This window comes from Arachis hypogaea, chromosome 5, assembly GCF_003086295.3.
Source record: "Arachis hypogaea cultivar Tifrunner chromosome 5, arahy.Tifrunner.gnm2.J5K5, whole genome shotgun sequence".
In the NCBI taxonomy this organism is placed as follows: domain Eukaryota; kingdom Viridiplantae; phylum Streptophyta; class Magnoliopsida; order Fabales; family Fabaceae; genus Arachis; species Arachis hypogaea.
The window spans coordinates 15,471,505-15,478,673 of record NC_092040.1 but is presented as its reverse complement, the minus strand read 5'-3'; positions in this window follow the sequence as shown (position 1 = coordinate 15,478,673).

Genomic DNA, 7,169 nt, shown 5'->3' with positions numbered 1-7,169 from the left:
TATTGATCTCTTCTACCAGAGAGTCAATAATGTCAGCGCCCATGCAGTCATTTGGTGTGTTTGGATGCTGCATAGCTTTTACAGCATTCAACTTGAACTCATCCTCATTGACTCTCAGGGTTACTTCCCCTTTTTGTACATCAATGAGAGTTCGTCCAGTTGCTAGGAAAGGTCTTCCTAGAATGAGAGTTACACTCTTGTGCTCCTCCATTTCCAGCACCACAAAGTCAGTTGGAAAGGCGAATGGCCCAACCTTGACAATCATATCCTCTATTATGCCTGATGGATATTTAATGGAGCCATCAGCAAGTTGGAGGCATATCCGGGTTGGTTTGACTTCTCCAGTCAACCCAAGCTTTCTGATAGTGGATGCAGGTATTAGATTGATGCTTGCTCCAAGATCACATAGGGCTGTCTTGGTGCAAGCACCTTCTAATGTGCATGGTATCATAAAGCTTCCTGGATCATGAAGCTTTTCTGGTAAGCTTTTCAGAATGACTGCACTGCATTCTTCAGTGAGAAACACTTTTTCAGTTTCTCTCCAATCCTTCTTATGACTTAAGATTTCTTTCATGAACTTAGCATAAGAAGGTATTTGCTCAAGTGCCTCTGCAAACGAAATCTTTATTTCAAGAGTCCTTAGATAGTCTGCAAAGCGGGCAAATTGCTTATCCTGTTCCGCTTGGCGGAGTTTTTGAGGATAAGGCATCTTGGCTTTATAGTCTTCAACCTTAGATGCTGCAGGTTTATTCCTTACAGAAGTGGTTGAAGAAGCCTTGCTAGAGGGATTACTGTCAGCACTCTCAGGTGTCTGATCTTCCCTTGGCGTCTGAACGCCAGGATTGGGTGGAAAATGGGCGTTTAACGCCAACTTTTCCCCCTTTTCTGGCGTTTGAACGCCAGAACTGGGCAGGGAATGGGCGTTTAACGCCAGCTTTCCCTCCCTTTCTGGCGTTTGAACGCCAATAGCATTCCTCTCTGGGCTCTTACTGTCCTCAGAGGGATTTTGGATAGTGGTTTGGCTATCCTCTGTCAATTGTTCCTTTACTAACTTTTTGCTACTTTGAGCCGTGTTATTCAGTGTCTTCCCACTCCTCAGTTGAACTGCTTGACATTCTTCTGTTATCTGTTTAGATATCTGCTGTTTTGCTTGATTCAACTACAGTTCTATGTTCTTGTTAGCAACTTTAGTTTCATGGAGCATCTCTTTAAATTCTGCTAAATGTTCTGTCATCAAGAGCAATTGTTGATTAAGCTCAATCATCTGTTCTTGAGGATTAGGATCAATGACTACTGCCATGACTTCCTCTTTTGGAGAGAACTCATTGCTAGAGTACAAATATTGGTTTCTAGCAACAGTGTCTATAAGCTCTTGAGCCTCTTCAATTGTCTTCCTCATGTGTATAGATCCACCAGCTGAGTGGTCTAAAGACATCTGAGCTTTTTTTGTAAGCCCATAGTAGAAGATGTCTAACTGTACCTACTCTGAAAACATTTCAGAGGGGCATTTTCTTAGCATACCTCTATACCTCTCCCAGGCATTATAAAGGGATTCATTATCCTCTTGTTTAAAGCCTTGGATGTCCAGCCTTAGCTATGTCATCCTCTTTGGAGGGTAAAAATGATTCAGGAATTTGTCTGATAACTGTTTTCATGTCTTTATGCTTGCTGTAGGTTGGTTATTTAACCACCTTTTAGCTTGATCTTTTACAGCAAATGGAAACAGTAATAGTCTGTAGACATCCTGATCCACCTCTTTATCATGTACTGTGTTAGCAATTTGTAAGAACTGTGCCAGAAACTCAGTAGGTTCTTCCTGTGGAAGACCGGAATACTGGCAATTTTACTGCACTATGATAATGAGTTGAGGATTTAGCTCAAAGCTGCTTGCTTTGATGGGAGGTGTACAGATGCTACTCCCATATGCAGCTGTAATGGGGTTAGCATATGACCCCAGAGTCCTTCTGGACTGCTCAATTCCACTTAGGTCCATGATGGAGAAAGGGAGTATGAGATGGATTGCAAGTAGATAAAAATATATATTTTATTTTATTTTTTTTATTTTTTTTTTGAATTAATCGAAAAATAAAATAAAAACAAAAGGAAAATAAAATAAAAAATTCGAAAATTAAAAGAAAATAAAATCAAAGCAAATTGAAGACTGAATCAATTAGTTAATTAAAAAGATTTTGAGATTAGCAATTAGAAAGATATGATTGAAAAATTTTTATGAAAAAGATTTGATTTTTGAAATGAGGAAAGAGAAAAACAACAAAATGACACCAAACTTAGAATTTTAAAGGATCAAAAAGGGACTAAGGACATGCAAATTCGAAAATTAAAAGAAAAATAAAAGCATGCAATTGACACCAAACTTAAAATATGAAACTAGACTCAACTAAAAGACTCTAAACCAACAAAAATAAAACAGTCCTAATCTAAGCAACAAGATAAGCCGTCAGTTGTCCAAACTCGAACAATCCCCGGCAACGGCGCCAAAAACTTGGTGCACGAAATTGCAATCACACTTTTGCAACCCCGCACAACTAACCAGCAAGTGCACTGGGTCGTCCAAGTAATACCTTACGTGAGTAAGGGTCGATCCCACGGAGATTGTCGGCTTGAAGCAAGCTATGGTTATCTTGTAAATATTAGTCAGGATATCAGAAATTATCAGGATTGATTCTGAAAAGTAAAAGAATATGAAATAAGTACTTGTTTTGCAGTGGTAGAGAATAGGTTGAGGTTTTGGAGATGCTCCATCTTCTGAATCTCTACTTTCCTACTGTCTTCTTCTTCAAACACGCAAGGCTCCTTCCATGGCAAGCTGTATGCAAGGGTTTCACCGTTGTCAATGGCTACCTCCCATCCTCTCAGTGGAAATGTTCAACGCACCCTGTCACGGCACGGCTATCCATCTGTCGGTTCTTAATCAGGCCGGAATAGAATCCAGTGATTCTTTTGCGTCTGTCACTAAAGCCCCGCCTTCAGGAGTTTGAAGCTCGTCACAGTCATTCAATCATTGAATCCTACTCAGAATACCACATACAAGGTTTAGACCTTCCGGATTCTCTTGAATGCCGCCATCAGTTCTAGCTTATACCACGAAGATTCTGATTAAAGAATCCAAGAGATATCTACTTAATCTAAGGTAGAACGGAGGTGGTTGTCAGGCACACGTTCATAGTTGAGAATGATGATGATTGTCACGGATCATCACATTCATCCGGTTTAAGAACAAGTAATATCTTAGAATGGAAGCAAGCATGATTGAATAAGAAATAGTAATAATTGCATTAATCCATCAAGACACAGCAGAGCTCCTCACCCCCAACCATGGGGTTTAGAGACTCATGCAGTGGAAGGTACACAAAGAAACGTGTAAAGTGTCATGAGGTACAGATACAATGTCAAAAGATCCTATTAATAGTGAACTAGTAACCTAGGGTATACAGAAATGAGTAAATGACATAAAAATCCACTTCCGGGCCCACTTGGTGTGTGCTTGGGCTGAGCATTGAAGCATTTTCGTGTAGAGACTCTTTCTGGAGTTAAACGCCAGCTTTCATGCCAGTTTGGGCGTTTAACTCCAAGTTTTATGCCAGTTCCAGCGTTAAACGCTGGAATTTCTGAGGCTGATTTGCCACGCCGGTTTGGGCCATCAAATCTCGGGCAAAGTATGAACTATTATATATTGCTGGAAAGCCCAGGATGTCTACTTTCCAACGCCGTTGAGAGCGCACTAATTGGGCTTCTGTAGCTCCAGAAAATCCACTTCGAGTGCAGGGAAGTCAGAATCCAACAGCATCTGCAGTCCTTTTCAGTCTCTGAATCAGATTTTTGCTCAGGACCCTCAATTTCAGCCAGAAAATACCTGAAATCATAGAAAAACACACAAACTCATAGTAAAGTCCAGAAAAGTGAATTTTAACTAAAAACTAATAAAAATATACTAAAAACTAACTAGATCATACTAAAATCATACTAAAAACAATGCCAAAAAGCGTATAAATTATCCGCTCATCAATAGGTTATCGAAATTCTGGTTTAGAATTTATTTTAAGTTTAAATCTGATTGTCGGAGTTTTAGGAATACCTTTGGCTTTTTCGGGACCTTATATATTATCTATTTGGGCACCTTTACCATGCTAAGAACCCCCTGATTCTCATTTCCTACATAAGTTATTGTTTTTCAGATGCAGGTCAAGTGGTTTCTCGTTGAGCATCTTGAGACTTCCTATTCAAGCGAAGAACTATACTTTTAGGGGCTTGTGTTTTGTACTGGTTGTATATATGTATAGTTTATTCTCCACTCTATATACTTATGTGTGTCTGCCCTTTTAGTGGTTACTTTTGGAGAAACAAATGTTTTGAGATAACTTTGGGTTATATATATATATATATATATATATATATATATATATATATATATATATATATATATATATATATAACTTTAACTTCGTAAGTTAAGTCTGGAGCTTGATATCTATATTTTAGAACTCTGATTTGTAGCTTATGTTTTTATCCTCCTTTTGATCTTGCCTTTCCGTTTTACACTTGTCTATTCGAGTGTAACACACTTTTCTGTTTCCATGTTTGCTTAATTTCTTCTTTTAAGACTCCTAGTTATATCATCATTTCTATATTTATATTTATATGTTTTGTTTTTAGACTTTGTAGCGTCTCACCACCTTTGATTTACGACCTAAGCGTAAAACTCTGTGTATAGGATGTTACAATAATGGTATGACATATGACACGTTTTAGTTATAAAATTAATCATATATAATAGATTTATTTATTACTTTTAAAATATCTGTTTAAAACAAAAAATTAAATTGGTATTCTAAAATAATTTTTTGGTTATATAAATAATTGTGTGTGTGTAGTTTTAAGTATTATTAATAATCCAGTATTCTATTTCAAAAAAAAATCCAGTATTCTTTTATTCATTTATTTCCAGATTTCGTTTATTTATTTTAATAATTTTTGGTCGAATTATTTCAGTGAGAGTAGTGGACCTCTCTCATTTTTTTATTTTTGGGTGAGTCTTTCGTTTTTTCTTGGACCTGGCGAGTCTCTCTTTTTTATCTTAATTTTTTTTATTTTGGTTTTAATATTTTTGTTTTCTGAGACTGAGTAGAAAGCGGCCCTGTTGAATGAGAGAGATTTTCATGGATCCATAAAAACCGGGCTTTTCAAAAATAAAAAAATATTTGACAGAAATTAGAAAATATTGAAAAAAAACATTAATAGCCAAGGGCCTGTAGACCGAAAACAAAAAATAGTAGGTTGCTATCCATTCATTGTTTGATCATAGACATAGAGTACCGAACCAACTTGGGTTGGTCGAGTGGTCAGCTCACTCGTCCGCTTAAGCAGGTGTCGGGAGTTTGAACCTCGCCTTATGCATGCAGCAACCCATTGGCGGCAGACCCTTAAATGGAGCTCAGATCCGCGACGGATTAGTCCTTAACCTATCGGGTTGGGAGATACCGTTTGGATAAAAAAAAAATAGATAAATTTTTACTATAAAAAATAAATTAATTTAATATTCATAAAAATTTTAATTAGCCCAATAAAATTATCCAAAATATATAGTTTATGAATACGTACTTTTATCAGTCTAACTTAATTTTATATATATCGAGTTAATATATATCTTTTAAGTTAGAATTTCCGTGCTTAAATCTTCCATCGGTCATCAGAAAATGTTAATTTAATTTTGTTTAACCGGAGGAACTAACCTAGCTCATTTAATTAGTTAATTTTTTTTAGTTTTTCAAAACCATGAATAATATTTATGTGTACCAATTGGAGTTGACTTTGCTATAGGCGGAGGCATAAAGCTCTAGGCAATATCTGTATTTACTAAACTAAAATCCAAGACTTTGCTTACAGTAACAAGGTGCTGAAGCATTTAGTGAATCCAATAAGTTTGTTGTGCTAAACTGTTCTAATAGCAACGCGTGACTCCTAAACTGTTATAAACCGCAACTTATCTGATAGCATGCAGAATTTTCTCCATCCACTCACTTGTAGACCCTGCAGTTCTACGTACCTAGCTCAAAATGTTGCCCATTACTATTATGTCATGCAACTTGTTATTATGTGCCTTCAACTGCAATGCATTGCCCGGTAACAAATAATTTCATCAATTTACTATTACTTATGAATAGCTAGTTATCTTTTAAAATTTTAGTATATATATATATATCAACAGAAGTAGCAGAAATATAAACAAAAATCATGTCAGTTTCGCCTAAAATTGTAAAATAATTAACACAACTTGATTAATGGATAACCCTTAAAGTAATCGTAAATAAAAAATAATTAGCAGTACACCATAAAATAATATATATTTTTGTTTGTTTGGCAAGGGCTTTTTTTTCATTTAAATAAAAAAATTAATTATTTATCAGATTAAATATGAATACAGAAATATATCATTTTGTATATTTAGTTGTATTTTTGTAGTTAAGAAAAACAAAAATTGGAGACTATATTTTTGTACACATCTAGACTGCAAAAACAAAATAAAATTATCAACTTATTTTACACATCTAAGATGCGAAATGAGAAAATAAATTTCTCCAATTCTCCTGTTTTAGAACTCCATGTCGACAAAAACATTATGTATGTGTGGATCAAACTTGTGTTTGCTAGACTAATAATGTAATGAATAAACTAAGAAGCAAAAAACTTTTTTTATATACAATGTCCTATCAATATGATATTCCACTAATACTGAAAAATCAAATTTAACAATCAAAATCATTCTTTTCATTGGAATTTAGATCAAATCAATTGAAAATTTTTATATTTGACATGTGGTATAAAAATATAAATTACAAAAAGAAAAAAAATAAGAGAGTCATCTTGAGATGTCTCGAGTGAATAAGATGTTGCCTTATACATATTAACGATGAAAAAATACAATAAATAGCCAAAACCTAAAAGCAACTTGTTTTCGCAGGCATGGAGTCCTAGAGCAAAAAAAACTTTTCTTCCACATTTTTGCACAGTTTAGGTGTGCAAAAATAGTTGATAATTTTATCTTATTTTTCACAGCCTAAATGTACAAAAAATACAGTTTTTTATTTTTGTTTTTCTTAATTGCGAAGATACAACTAAATGTATCAAATGATATATTTCTATATTAGTAT